Source organism: Portunus trituberculatus, chromosome 38 (assembly GCF_017591435.1).
Source record: "Portunus trituberculatus isolate SZX2019 chromosome 38, ASM1759143v1, whole genome shotgun sequence".
In the NCBI taxonomy this organism is placed as follows: domain Eukaryota; kingdom Metazoa; phylum Arthropoda; class Malacostraca; order Decapoda; family Portunidae; genus Portunus; species Portunus trituberculatus.
Genome location: NC_059292.1, coordinates 5,673,482 through 5,688,252, shown reverse-complemented (window position 1 = coordinate 5,688,252; position 14,771 = coordinate 5,673,482). Strand labels below are relative to the sequence as shown.

The 14,771-nt window shown below is 44.4% G+C and overlaps 1 protein-coding gene across 24 annotated transcripts in view; it reads left to right on the top strand.

The window, feature by feature from the left end:
• The window catches only part of LOC123514644 (leucine-rich repeats and immunoglobulin-like domains protein 1), a 486,618-nt gene that overhangs the window by 345,755 nt on the left and 126,092 nt on the right, over positions 1-14,771 (top strand). The window lies entirely within an intron of this gene.

Here is a 14,771-nt window from a genome sequence, read left to right as displayed (position 1 = left end):
TACACGTCCTTAGAGAGTTGCCATAGCCTTTCACTTGTTTTCACTCTATACGCCTTTGAATTAATGTGCCTCATCTCCGTTTATAAGCTTTCATTCACCAATAGTGTTGATAATAGTGTTTACGTCTTGTGATTTTGCAATGATACACGTCTTTAGAGGGCTCCTATAGCCTTTCACATGTTTTCATCCTGCTCGCCTTTAAATAAATGTGCCTCATCTCCGCTTATAAGCCTTCATTGACCACTAGTGTTTATAATGTTCACATCCTGCGGTTCTGCAATGATGAGCGCTTTGTTCTTCATGCATAATGCCAGGCGTCGTGTTACAGGAACGTCTTAGGGGGGCGCTGGAGGCGCATAATCCTCGCCACTAAAGGGGAAACAACACGTCGCTACCCTGCCTGCTGCCACCTGTATTTTCCTGCGATGGAAGACCTGGTTCACTGCCTCTAACGATGGACAAAACATTTTACAAGATTATGAAAACAGGAGCGCGAAATTAGCGCCAAAAAATTTATGCCGTACGTCGGTAACGAGGACATGGAAACACCTGACCCTTGGAAGAGAGAGAGAGAGAGAGAGAGAGAGAGAGAGAGAGAGAGAGAGAGAGAGAGAGAGAGAGAGAGAGAGAGAGACTAAAGACACATACACACTCCTACACACTCACAGGGAAGGACACAAACAAATCTAGGGAGAATAAGTCTACGGTGTAATCCTGTCAGGGTTCATTTACTCCTGCTTGGGCCTCTCGTGACGCACAGGTGACGTCACGCTGGGATACGTAAGAGGACGAGACGGTCACTGAGAGAGAGAGAGAGAGAGAGAGAGAGAGAGAGAGAGAGAGAGAGAGAAAGTTAGCACCATCTACGAGGTGAGAGTATTGGATCGCGTGAGAAGAGAAACGTCGATAATTGGAGAAACTAGAGAAGGTGAAGGAAACTGGATAATACTCTCTCTCTCTCTCTCTCTCTCTCTCTCTCTCTCTCTCTCTCTCTCTCTCTCTCTCTCTCTCTCTCTCTCTCTCTCTCTCTCTCTCTCTCTCTCTCTCTCTCTCTCTCTCTCTCTCTCTCTTCCTCTCTCTCCTCTCCATCCGTCCGTCCCTTCTTTCCATCTCTGTCTACCTACCTCTCTCTCTCTCTCTCTCTCTTTACCTGTGTCTTCTGTTCATTACACCTCTCTCTCTCTCTCTCTCTCTCTCTCTCTCTCTCTCTCTCTCTCTCTCTCTCTCTCTCTCTCTCTCATTTCCTGTTATCTTAATATACTTTTTTCTTGCTCCATTTCTCCAGCTCTCGTTCCTTCCCTCCCTCTTCCTCTAGCTCAGGTAACGTGGCTAGGTAAGAGGGAGGTGAGATGGGCCTTAATTAAGATAGTCAAGGTCTACGTGACGAACATATTGCTACCCTAGTAATGAGGACAGCCGGCGGGGTTTTTCTACTTAGCCAGCCTCCTCTTGAAAAAGCCACGGTGACGCCTCCTCTACTTCCTTCAGTCTCCCTGTCTTTCTCTCTCTTACTTCCTCCCTTTCTCTATCCCCCTTTCTCCGTCTCACTTTATATTCACTCTCTTGTATAGAATGTAAATAATCAGTGCTTTTTATGTGGTTGTTTCTTTATGTCTGTTTGTCTGTCTGTCTGTCTCTCTCTCTCTCTCTCTCTCTCTCTCTCTCTCTCTCTCTCTCTCTCTCTCTCTCTCTCTCTCTCTCTCTCTCTTGCTCTTTCTCTCTATACTATTTTGGGGGTTTGTTTATTCATTTATGTGAATAAATGTGATTGTCTTTATGTCTCTCTCTCTCTCTCTCTCTCTCTCTCTCTCTCTCTCTCTCTCTCTCTCTCTCTCTCTCTCTCTCTCTCTCTCTGTACTATTTTGGGGTTTGTTTATTCATTTCCGTGAATAAATGTGATTGTCTTTATGTCTCTCTCTCTCTCTCTCTCTCTCTCTCTCTCTCTCTCTCTCTCTCTCTCTCTCTCTCTCTCTCTCTCTCTCTCTCTCTCTCTCTCTCTCTCTCTCTCTCTCTCATGCCTCGTACTAAAGAAAATATATGTGGACCTTTTTCACTACCTACGTTTACAAATCTGTTTTTTCTCCTTTACAGTTTCCTTTGCCGTGAAGGAAAAATGCGAAGGTTTTGCTGTGAAGGAGGATATGCATGTTTTTTTTATTATTCTCTTTATATTTCTTGATTCGAAAAAAAAGTATTGGTTCTGAGTAAATGATTTATGTATTCTTATTCATTTTTTTTTCTCTCGTTTTTTTGAAAGGTGTGGTATTTCTTTGTCATCTACATGGCGTGAAGGTATGATTTTTCATCTGTCTGTCTCTCTGTCTGTCTCTCTCTCTCTCTCTCTCTCTCTCTCTCTCTCTCTCTCTCTCTCTCTCTCTCTCTCTCTCTCTCTCTCTCTCTCTCTCTCTCTCTCTCTCTCTCTCTCTCTCTCACACACACACACACACACACACACACACACAGAGAGAGAGAGAGAGAGAGAGAGAGAGAGAGACGACTTAGACAGAGACAGAGAGCCTTCCCTTCAGTAGCATGACGATATAAAGTCACGCTATATTCCGCTCAAGTCCTGCACGGTTCGCCCTCCCTCCCTCGCTGGCAGGGACGACAGCCACCTGCAGCTCCTCTTTCGGGCCCCTGGCGGAGTGCAAGGCGTGGCGGGGCAGGGATGGGCCGGGTGGGACGGGGCAGGGACGGGTTGGAGAGGTGGTAAGGGAGGGAAGGTTGGGCGTGGTGGTAATGCAAAGTTTTCAGATTACAGGACAGTTATTTATACAAGTTCCAGAAGAGTGTGTGTGTGTGTGTGTGTGTGTGTGTGTGTGTGTGTGTGTGTGTGTGTGTGTGTGTGTACCAGGAGTTACTATTATTCTTATTTTTCACAATCCTATAATTACTTATCTTCGTGTGCTGTAATCTTTTTTTGTTCCTCAACTTAATATACTTTTCCTGCGTTACAGTTTATTACTTGAATTGTTAGTCTTTATGCTGCTTTCTCTCCCTCTCTCTCCCTCTCTGTCTCTCTCTGCTTCCCCCTTCACTCCCCTTCCCCCAGTATCTACTCTCCATCTATGTTCCTCCTTCCCCTTCCCTTCCCCGTCCGTACGTCGTTCCTCCTCCTCGTTCAGGTAGTAACGCTGATGGCAAGGTGCGTTCAGTCATGGGTATCGACCGCGAGTATCTTACACCTTACCGCCACCACCACTACCTCTACCACCACCACCACCACCTTCTAACCTGCCACCCTTCCTTGCCTCTCTTTGTTATATACAGTTATATACCTCCACATCCATTGCCTCCACCTCTCCACTTCTTCTTGTGTTCTCTCTTTGTGTCCACTATTCGTTACATGGATCTGTTATAACGTTCCTTTTTTGTGTTTCTTGCCTGCGATCAACAGTAAGAACCGCCATTACGAACGCAAATTTTAAGGCAGGTTTCTATGTTTTGTTTTTGCCTGTGTGTGTGTGTGTGTGAGTAATGCTCCTCTTTTGAAGTCACTGCCACTAATAACGCGATAAACATTAATATTTGAGTAACTTTCTTTCATGTCTCTATCACTAACATTCCTCCTCCCTCAATGCTAGCTACACCATTGTTATTCTTTTATGTAATTCTTGTGTAATTCGCCTTTAATGCTTCTCTTATATCTTAACGACCGCGAGCACCGCCATAAAGATTAATATTTCAGTAAGGCCGTTTTTTTTAATCTCAGTTTTTTACATGTTTTTCTTACTAACAGTCCTCCTCTGGTAATACTAGATTGATGTTTTTTCCTCATTTATTCTCCTCTGCTACCACCATATCAGAACCACGAATAACACCGATGCATCGCCAAGTAATCTTTTATTTTTCGTTTCTACTCTCCACTAAACATTTTTTTCTAATTATACTAGACAATATTCCTTCCTTACTTTTTACTAATAGCACTTCTCATCTTCCACCACCATTGCCAATACCACAACAAGTATCAATAAACAAATTTTCCCCTTTAGTCTCTACCAGCCTCACTAATACTGCTCTATCACCACCACCACCACCACCACCACCACCACCACCACCACCAGTACCACTACCACCATTATACCACCATTACCACAGTCACCGCTATCGCTACTAACATCTCTTATCTATGACACTTGACCATCACGCTTCTGCTTCATCTCTCACCTCCACGCTTACCTGTCCCCTTTACGACAGGAGCTCACTACCTCCTGGTCCAGTGTGCGTTCCTGACGCTGCCGGCACAAAGATATGACAGACCGCTGGATTGAATGTGCTACGACTACTCACAGAAACTCAGAGACGACTCCTGAAAGAGACCAATTCAAGCCTTTGACTTTAGCTCCGAATTAATTGTTCTAGATCTTATGGTCATGTAGTCAAACCTGTGATCGAGGCTCCCTATTTTTTTCAGCATAATCTAACCTTTGTTCTTCATCTTTCCTTACATCTTGCTGGCTGGACTTGTGACTTAACGAATAGGATGTGTGCTTGGAGTGTTTATCTGGGAGAGAGAGAGAGAGATTGATATTGATAGTCTATTGATATGTTTTATTGGCTCTTCTGTACATCACGTAATAGTGCTTAATGCTGTTATATAGGCAAGGTCAATGCGCCAAGCCTCTGTTGTGGCCTTGATGATTAATTTGAGGAGCCACAAGACGCATGTTGAGACCTTCCTACCATTAGAGAAGAGAGAGAGAGAGAGAGAGAGAGAGAGAGAGAGAGAGAGAGAGAGCAAGCAAATAGACAGACAAAACAGTCATACATATTAATTGTAGTTTATTGACAAAACGTGTTTGCAAGAATATAGAGTTTTATTACGCAAAAATGGCAAAAGAAAAAAACTGGATCACACAGACATTTGAACAAACAGACAGACCAACAAAGAGACGAGAATACACTCAGACATGCAGACAGACAGACAGGCAATAAATAAAGCAATGAGAGAAAACCGTAAACTCGAATACTGACAACTAAAAAAAAAAAAAAAAACTATGGATCTGACACCTGAACGAAGCAAACAGACACACAAACAAAACAAATTCAGCAACAAAAAATATCAGAAAACGTAGAAAAATGGGAATAAATCAAGTGAAAGTGAATAAAAAAGGCATGAATGTACAGTATCGAGAGCCGGAGTGAAGCGAGAGAATATAGCGAGGACATTCAATGCGATGGAAGGCAAATGACGGAAGAATGAAAAGGCGGGAATGCGAGAGACAGGTTGAAATAGATTTATGCAATTCATCACTTAGGCAGAATGGGATGAGAGGCGAGTCAGAAAGGCTGCAGACACTCACACCAACATTTTAGTATTTTTTCGACGTTCTGGGTTGTCTTTTTGTATTTTATTTTATTTACTTTTATTTCTGCGATGTGCTTAAAGAGAGAGAGGGAAGGAAAAGTATTGGTTGGTATTGTTTCGCATGTACTGTACACTCCCACACACAGAATTCCTTGATTTTTTTACTTGATATGGTGTTTTTACTCTTTTCCTACCATTGTGAGTCCAAAATAATCACAATAGAAAAGAAAGTTAGCCTCTCATACAAATTTCCACAGATATTTCATAGATTTCGTAACGTGATGAACAGTTTTCTCTCTATTGTTCTGTTTTTATCATTGGTACAGTGGAACCATGTGTGCTTTGGGGTCCGAGGGGTCTCCAAGCGCACGGGTTCGAATCCTGTCCACGGTCCGAGTGTAGATTGGCCTTCCTCACTCGGGGAAACAGTTTCCTAGCGGGTGGGCTTTGAGATAGGAGGTACCCCAAAAAGTATCCTCTTTAGCCCATAAATTCCCGTGAAAAGCCCACATGGTATAAAAAGAAGAAAAGTTGCATTATATAGAGACACCATGACTCTTTGATACTCTGTAGAAATCGATACACAAGGTCCCGAATTCTCATGTGATTTGCTTTAGTCTGTCCTTTTATTGTTGTATTTTTATTGTTACAAGAAGGAAATATGAAAGAAAAATCGGAGTAAGAAACTTTTTGGATAAACTAAATATCTAAACAGAAGGATCTTATTATGAACACGAATAGTGATATTTTATTTTTACATTTTTTCTTTTATTATAACCCAGACATACTTAGAAAGAGAGAAGAAAAAGCGCAATATAGCTGGTGCACACGTGACACAAGCAGAACACATAGTCACGAGAGGGTACGCGCCCCACAGTGGTGAGGTAATGCGGGTGAGCAGTGCAGACCGTCTTGCATCATCTCTAATCACTGGAGTGCCGCGCAGGGCCGTGACACAAACTGGTTCATTAAAACATGTACCCTGATTTTACTTATTTTCAATGCCTGCTAATTTTCTCATAATTACCTTCAAACTTTTAAACATGTTTTTACACTAGTTTCTCAAATAGCTCTCTTGCCACGAAGCACAAGATTAATCTACTCTTTTTTCTTTACAAACTCGTGTGCTGACTTATATAGTAAAAAAATATATGTTCTACTCTTGCCCATGTACGATGTTATCTTCACTGCTTCCCCTCCTGAGCGTCCAGCTGAGTGGTGTGAGGGGACGGTCATAATGAGAGTGATTTTCTCAATTTAAAGGATGGCGGGTTGCATAGTGGATAGAGGTGCCTTGTTCACCGTCTCTCCGCCTGTGGTATGGACAGCAGCGTTAGATGTGTGACCGTTCTTGCCTCTCATCTGCCAGGGAACCCTCTGCTTGTACTATCACCCCAGCAAGTCACACACACAGTATATGCCTTGCCCTTTGTGTGTACTGGGCAATTAATGTTTTGGAGCAGTACTTACTCAAGATTTGCTATTTTTTACGCCTAGTTGAATAGTTATGCTAGAAGAAAAAGCTAAAATGGACCTTTCTCGAAGACATAACTTGAGAAAGGATTGGCTACGACGAATCCAATTATTACCTGACACTTGCAGGGACGAGGCAGACAGGCATGCAAAATTTCATCATCACGAGAGCTTTCACTGGGAAGGCTAGCAGTGGATAGACAGACAGAATGACAGACAGGCAGACAAGCAGAGAACCAATGTTTGCCCTGTACTTCATCTAATATCATAGCCACTACATCTCCAGCTTGGCAAGGAACGAAGTGCATATATGACATACTAAATAATAGAGTCTCTTATTTGAAGAAAGAAGAGAGAGAGAGAGAGAGAGAGAGAGAGAGAGAGAGAGAGAGAGAGAGAGAGAGGGAGTAATTCTTTCTTCCTCATCTACAGTAATGACAGGGTGCAAGAGAAGTGGAGAGACGAAGGAGATGGAGGAGAAAGAAGTAGGGAAACGAGGGAGAGAGCGAGTGAGTAAGAGAGTAAGAGGGAGAAGGAGAGAGTGAGTGTGTTTATAAAGAATTGATTGGCATTAATAATTCATGAACATGGTGGGCTTGGGACGGCTTTGGGCGGGTTTAGATTAGCCAACGATGGTGGTGGTGGTGGTGGTGGTGGTGATGTTGGTAGTTGTGGTTACGATTGTTGTTGGTGAGGTTTAAAGGTGGTCAATGGTGGTAGTTGTGGTAGAAGTGGCTGTAAATTGTGGATTTTGATGACTAGTAGAAATTTTTGTCTATATTTTAGTATTAGTAATGGTGGTTGTGGTGAGTAGTGGTGACGGTGGTAGTATATAATGTTGGTTATAATGAGTGATGATCAAAATAACAGACAGAATAATGACATATCCTAATAGCTATGCATTATGGTGAGTGATGGTGATGGCTGGTTATCATAGTGGCAGTAACTTTGCTTATAATGAGTGATGATGATAATAGTGAGACGGAATAACGATGTCTCCTGATAGTGACGCATTACGGTGAGTGGCTGGGACGGTAGGAGTGTTGGTTATGGGTCATGGCAAGTGATGGCGAGCGATGATCATGATAATACTGAGGCAGGGATACATGATAAATAAAACTGTGTGTGTGTGTGTGTGTGTGTGTGTGTGTGTGTGTGTGTGTGTGTGTGTGTGTGTGTGTGTGTGTGTGTGTGTGTGTGTGTGCTCTTGAAAGAAAACTCTACTACTTCACGTCACCTAACAGAGAAAATGGGAAAAGAAAATGGGTAAAGGTGACGTTTTTTTCTTCTTCCTGGTTTTGTGTTTTTGTTTGCTAATACGAATATACAACTGTCTTATAACTAAAACTGTTATTTACTGTCTACCAGTTAGAAGAAGTAAACTCCTTTATGATACTGAGGCAGGGATGTTAAGGATCTTGTCTGGACCACCTGAGCCTTGGGTAGCTAGGATAACCCACCTGCCTCACTATCCTGCCTCCTTCCCCTCTCTCCTTCTTCTCTCCCCTTCCCCTCTCTCCTTTCCCTGCCTTCTCTCTCCCCCCTCCCTGTTTCCCCATGCAAGTCCATCCCCTCTCTCCTTTCCCTGTCTTCTCTCTCCCTCCTCCCTCCCTTATAGTGCGAGTCCATCCTTTGCCTCCTTCCCCTACCTTCTCCATCCCTCCTCCCTGTTTCCCCATGCAAGTCCATCCCCTCTCTCCTTTCCCTGTCTTCTCTCTCCCTCCTTCCTCCCTCCCAGAGCGAGTCAAGGCCCCAGACATCAAACAACGTTGTGGTGGCTGTTCCTGCTGTTGCCCTGTCACTCTTGCCCAGTCGACGTGTAATACAAATGATCTAATTTACTCACGTATAATTACACATGATGGAGAACGTTTCGTATCGTATATAACAATTATAAACTGATTATTTTTCCATTTGTGTTCCCGGCTCTGGTGGTGGTGGTAGTGGTGGCAGTAGCGGTGGTGGTGAGATTAGAGTGAGGGTGACAGTGGTGTGGCTAAGGTAGGTTTGGGGTGTGTCTTGGTTCTGGCGACGGTGTGACTTTGATAAGATGGATATGCTGCGTGTGGCTTGAGTTCCTTTGTTGTGTCTTAATTGTGGCATTTGGGTGTGGCTGACGGTGGCCTGAGTACGAGAAGGGAGTTGTCGGGGAAGATGAAGGCTAGAAATACTGTGCCTGACTTTCGATACAACGTTGTCATTGTTTCCTCTAGGTGGTGATATGCTGGTAATGCAACTGCGAGAAGGTGTTAGATAGCCCAGTGCAGTGAAGGAATATACGAAAGAAGGTCTAGTTTGGGTGAAGAAAGAAGTATAGCAATAGGGTTTTCATTCTTGTGTTAGGTACAAATGGGAGCAAGAGATACGAGTAGATACACTAGTGCAGTGAAGGGAGAGATATGAAAAAACGTTTAGTTTGGATGAAAGAAAGACATGTGTTGGTAAGGTTTCCATTCTTGTGTTAGAGATCTGAGTGTCATTGGTCGCAATACTAACACTAAAAGGAATAAACAGGAAGACTAAAATAAGATCAAACAAGGAAATGAAATGTGCAAGTATAGTTTGGATGAAAGAAAGAAGTGTGTTGGTAAGGTTTCCATTCTTGAGTTAGCGTTCTGAGAGTCACTGGTCGCAATACTAACACTAGAAAGGCATAAACAGGAAGACTGAAGGAACACAAAAACAAGGAAATCAGGTTTGAAAGAAGGCAAGAAGTAGAACAGGAAATGGAGGTGGCATATGTAGGCTATCGCTGTTACGCCGAGTGTGGAGAAGGAGAAGTACTTATCAGGGATCAGTGGAGGGAGGAATCTTAGGCCTAAATGTTCTATTGTTATTCTCACCGAATGTGTAAACGCCTCACCAGATCCCTCCTAAGGGCAAACAGGTCTAGTAGTGTTTGTTCCTTGCGTATTCTTCTGTTTGTTTTGCGTTGCTTTGTGTTCTATGGTGTTCTTCAGTGCAGAGGGTGTTTTGGGTGTCACTCTACATTGCCCACTACTGTTTGTGCTGCGTCATTCAGGTTACTTAGGTCTTCAATGTCTCACATTAGGAATCACTGCAACACTAAGCCACTGTCTGTCAGGGAGTTACGAGGGTCTAACTGACACTCCTCTTCCTTCTCCTTCCCTTCCTCTCTCTCCTGCTCTTCTCCCCTCTACGTCTTTCCACTCCCTTCCCCTTCCTCTCTTACTCCCTTTCTCTTCTTTCTTTTACTCCATTTTACTCTCCTTTACTGCCTCCACTACCCTCCAGTGCCCTTCATTCCTCTTTACTCCTTTCCATTTCCCTCTACTCCCTTCCGACTTCCCTCTACTCCCTTCTATTTTTCTCTACTTACCTCCACTCCTTTCTACTCCCTTTTCATATCCCTCTACTCCCTTCTACTCTACTGTTCCCTTTCACTCCCTTCTATTCACTCCTATCCACTTTTTCCCTTCACCTCTTCTTCCACTCCTCTCTCTTCCACTCTCTTCCTTCCCTCCCCTCCCCTCCCTTCCCTTCTTTATCCTTTCCCTCTATTTACTTCAACTTCCCTCCCCTTCTATCTCCCTTCACTCCCTTCCCATACCTTCCACTTCCCTTCACTCCCCTCCACTCCCCTCCACTCCCTTCATGAACACCTGCGTGGGAAGGGAGTCACTCATTCCCGGGGCAGCGAGGAAGATCAATATGGAAAGGTAATTAGATAAACAATCTCTCTCTCTCTCTCTCTCTCTCTCTCTCTCTCTCTCTCTCTCTCTCTCTCTCTCTCTCTCTCTCTCTCTCATGTACAAAGTTGTAATATTTTCTCTTGGTCATCGTTCGTGGTGATGATGGTGGTGGTGATGGTGGTGATGGGAAGGTAATGGTGGTGTTGGCTTGGGTAATGGTGGTGGTGGTGGCAGAGAGGGTCATAATGGTGGTGAATCAAGTGGTGGTGATCGAGTGGCCTGATCATAGTGATAGAAAGTGGTGATAATGGTGGTTTTGGTGATTGTGGCGGGAAAAGGTGGTGGTGGTGGTGGTGTATTGGTGGAGATCTTGAAGGGGATGTGGAGTTTATAGAAAGGTGTTGATAATGGTGTTGGGAAAGACAATGGTGGTGATGGTGGTGGTGGAAAGTGTAAATAGGGAAGGAAAAGGAGGAGGAGGAGTGGAAAAGTATTGGTTTTGTTGGTGGTGGTGTTGTTGTTGGTGGTGATGGTAGTGGTGGTGATGGTGGTGATGGTGCTGGTCGCAGGTGTAGATGAGGAAAAATAGAATGAGGATAAAGAGTGGGAATGTGTTGGTGTTGTTGTTGTTGTTGTTGGTGGTGGTGGTGGTGGTGATAGTGATGGTGGTGATGGTGCTGGTGGCAGGTGTAGATGAAGAAAGATAGAATGAGGATAAAGAGTAGAAATGTTGTTGATAGTGGTAGTGGTAGTGGTAGTGGTGGTGATAGTGGTGGTAGTGGTGGTGGTGACAAAGCTACACCATCGTAAAGTAAGGCTGCATTAAAAGTAACATTCACGTTTACTTTTTACTGACATACATGACAATATTTCAAAGCCACGCTATATTTTTTCTTCTTTTATTTTAAGCAACATACTCGTTCAGGTTGACATACCTACTGCTGTGTGTGTGTGTGTGTGTGTGTGTGTGTGTGTGTGTGTGTGTGTGTGTGTGTGTGTGTGTGTATCTCCCTTAAACATACCTGCACAATCCTGTCCTTGGACTTTTCACACCACCACCACCACCACCACCACAAAACTACCTTCTCTTAGCACTGAACCAACACAACACAACACAACAAAACACAACATACAACCTTTAAGTGACGAACGGCATAAAGCAAACCAACATAGAACCACATAAGAAAACCCGAATACCACATCAAAGACACGCAAATTACTGGAGTTTAATGAAATAACCAGCCCTGCATACCAGCCATCCAATACTTTACCCCCCAATACATGTAATTCAGTATTGATGCGGCAGGAGGGAGCCATCGGTCACTCGGCAAGGCAAGGTGCGTTACTTTGTCGCCGTGTCCCCCGCCGTTAAAGCAGAGAGGCCGTCAGAACTGTGGTCTTTGATGTATTCTCCGCTTTGAGCCAGTAAACACCAGCCAACACCCCATGGCCCTTCCACCACCTCCACCACCACCTCCACCAATACCTCCACCCCTTCATTGAGCCAGCCACACACCTTGCACATGATTACTCCTCTACTTGTGTGTGTGTGTGTGTGTGCGTGTGTGTGAAAGTGTGAGTGCGCGTGTGTGTGTTTGTGCGTATATCTGAGCACTTTCTTGTGAGTGTGTACGTTCGCACTTTAAGAGTTTTTCCTCTTTTTGTGTGCGTGTGTTTGCGTGTGTGCGTGCCTGTGTGTGGCTGTGCGTGCGCGCGGGTGTGGGAGTGTAAAAGTGTGCAGAAGCATCAAGAAGGCGGCATAAAGAGCTCCATTCTCCGGCTCTCTCGACAGGAAGGCCGGGCATTACCTCCTTTCACGGCTGTGTCTGCATTATGGAGGGCCAGCGGCGGCGGCGGCGGCAGCAGTGGCGGCCGGCACACACACGCCTGCCTGCCTGCCTCACGCGGCCTCGGAGAGAGAGAGAGAGAGAGAGAGAGAGAGAGAGAGAGGGGAGGTAGATACATGTTAGTGAACGAACGAGACAAGTTGCGGAAGGTTATAATTCATAATCTGTTACACGAAGAGGATGGAAATGTATTTCTCTCTGTATCTCTTAGCATCTCTCTCTCTCTCTCTCTCTCTCTCTCTCTCTCTCTCTCTCTCTCTCTCTCTCTCTCTCTCTCTCTCTCTGTTCACACATTACCTCAAACTCGTAAAATACACCTGAAGCCGTGACCTGCCTCCTCCTCCTCCTCCTCCTCCTCCTCCTCCTCCTCCTCCTCCTCCTCCTCCTCCTCCTCCTCCTCCTCCTCCTCCTCCTCCTCCTCCTCCTCCTCCTCCTCCTCTTTCCTCTTGAGCCAATATCAACAACGTACTGTAAACTGATCTCCACCACTTACATATACCTTTCGTGTCGCCTTCTGTATCACTCGCTGCTGCTGTAGTGGCCAGAGAGTCCGTGGCTGCGTGTCTACAGGCGTGGATCCTTGATGATGTTTGCCGGACAAGCTGACTAATGCCCGTATCACACGGTCACGTATACCCGCGACAGCGTGTCGCGCGACCAGTATGTTTGACGATCAGATCGCAGGAAACATAGCATACGGCGTTGATCTTCCATCCGAGACCTTCACCACCACAACAACACCAAACCCGGGCGGAGCGCCACTGAACACAATGGACACAGTTGACCACGCTATCTTAGCTGTTGGACTTTATGCAATTGCACTGCAAGAGCAGTACAAACGAAAAAGGAAGGCAAGGATTTGGACGCGAAGGTGGTTAGTCCAGCACTTGTGGTGGTAAACAAATCAAAACAAAATCCGATACTATCTGTAGGTAATTAATAAATATCGTATAAGTGATGGGTATGCAAATCATGAAAAACTACAGCATTATATTGATGATATATGCCAAATAAAGCATTATAAAAAATAATTAAGTATTTTTGTGGAGTATGTTCATTATAGTCTTTCCACGACGGTCTTCCAGTCGCGGGAAATGGACAACAGTCTTGGATCATTCCCGATGACCCGCTGTCCTCTGAAAATCGGCGTTTTCTGCGACGCGGTTGTCGATATTCCAGACGCGCGACACGCTGTCGCGGGTATACGTGACCGTGTGATACGGGCATAAGTAACCTGATGCTCTGTGGCTTGAAGGAACTACTTATTGTCGTCTATCATCGAGGAAGAGTGGCTTAAGACATTTGGTAGTTGGAGATACTGTTTGTCACGGTAACTCACGGTCAGTCACGATCAGCTGATGGTACTTGTTAACCCTCTGACTACCAATTGGTTAATCTTTCAGTAATTATCATTCACTCTCAGACATATTTACTTGTTCTAAAGCCACACCCAATGTCTGAACTGGGAAGAAATTGCCAAAAATATAGTCTTTTCATGGTAAACTTTCTCGCAGGTGCTTCTGAAGACTTCACACATTGCTTCTCGTGCTGGTCAATCTTTCGTGTTGCAGTAAAAGGGTTAATTTCTTTTTTGGGTTTGTGTCTGGGTAATGATTTCGTAAGGAAGTTTTCTTATTTATAGTTAAATTGTAATGTTAGTTGTTTCAGTTGGGTTGACTATAAGAAGTTACTATATCAAAGCTCTTCACTCTGTTGAACGGCCTTATTAAAAAACGCCTTGCTCTCTCACCACGAAAATTTTCAAGTCTCCACAGAAAACTAGCAGGATTTTCAAGACATTTTCTCCTTATGATAAACTAGAAATCTTGCTAATCCATCACCTGAACGATAAGAACACCCTTAAGAATATGAGTATCTTCAACTAGAGCCTTTGAAAATAGTCATCGTGAGAGAGCAAAGCGTTTCTGAATACGGGTCAAATGGTGGTTTGTGATTTTGGGTTGTCTTGAGGAAGTAATTTAGCAAAGCACTTAATACTTTCTCGCCCTGACAGGTTCCTCAGCTCTTTCTGTACATGGTTTGGTCTGGTGAGTGCTGTCAGGTTTCATATTTTCTTGAACTTCTTCCTCTCAACACAAAAAGGCACGAAGAAAAAAAAAATAAGATAGTTTTCAGAATTCTCTCTCTCTCTCTCTCTCTCTCTCTCTCTCTCTCTCTCTCTCTCTCTCTCTCTCTCTCTCTTTGTTTGTCTCTCTGTCTGTTTGTCCGTCCGTCCTTCCGTCCGTCCGTCTGTCTGTGTGTGTGTGTGTCTGTCTGTCTGTCTCTCTGTCTCTCTCTCTCTCTCTCTCTCTCTCTCTCTCTCTCTCTCTCTCTCTCTCTCTCTCTCTCTCTCTCTCTCTCTCTCTCTCTCTCCCTCCCTCCCTCCCTCCCCTCCTCTCCCATGCATCACTCCTGACACACTGTAGAGAACACACCTTCAAATGAGCACACCTACGTATATCATAGTGCTGTGCTATACTTACCTGGCGC